A 344-nucleotide genomic window follows, 5' to 3' on the forward strand; every position below is an offset into this window, starting at 1 on the left:
TAAGTCCTTCCATGAAAAATTCGATCCATATGCTTTCTTCTCCTCCTCCTCCTCCTCCTCCTCCTCCTCTCCTCCTCCTCCCTCCTCCTCTCTCTCTCTCTCTCTCCTCCTCCTCCTCTCTCTCCTCCTCTCTCTCTCTCTCTCTCTCTCTCTCTCTCTCTCTCTCCCCCTCTCTCTCTCCCTCTCTCTCTCTCTCCAGTGCCGGGATAAAACTCTACTCTTACATGTCTTCTAAAAGGTCTATGTTTTAACTCTGAGGCTGGTGTGTTGAGCCTTGCCAGTCCATGTTTAAAGTGGTTAGAGACAGGCTCAGACTCGGCCCCTTTGCTGGGGGACATCCGGTG

This window comes from Marmota marmota, unplaced genomic scaffold, assembly GCF_001458135.2.
Source record: "Marmota marmota marmota unplaced genomic scaffold, marMar, whole genome shotgun sequence".
In the NCBI taxonomy this organism is placed as follows: domain Eukaryota; kingdom Metazoa; phylum Chordata; class Mammalia; order Rodentia; family Sciuridae; genus Marmota; species Marmota marmota.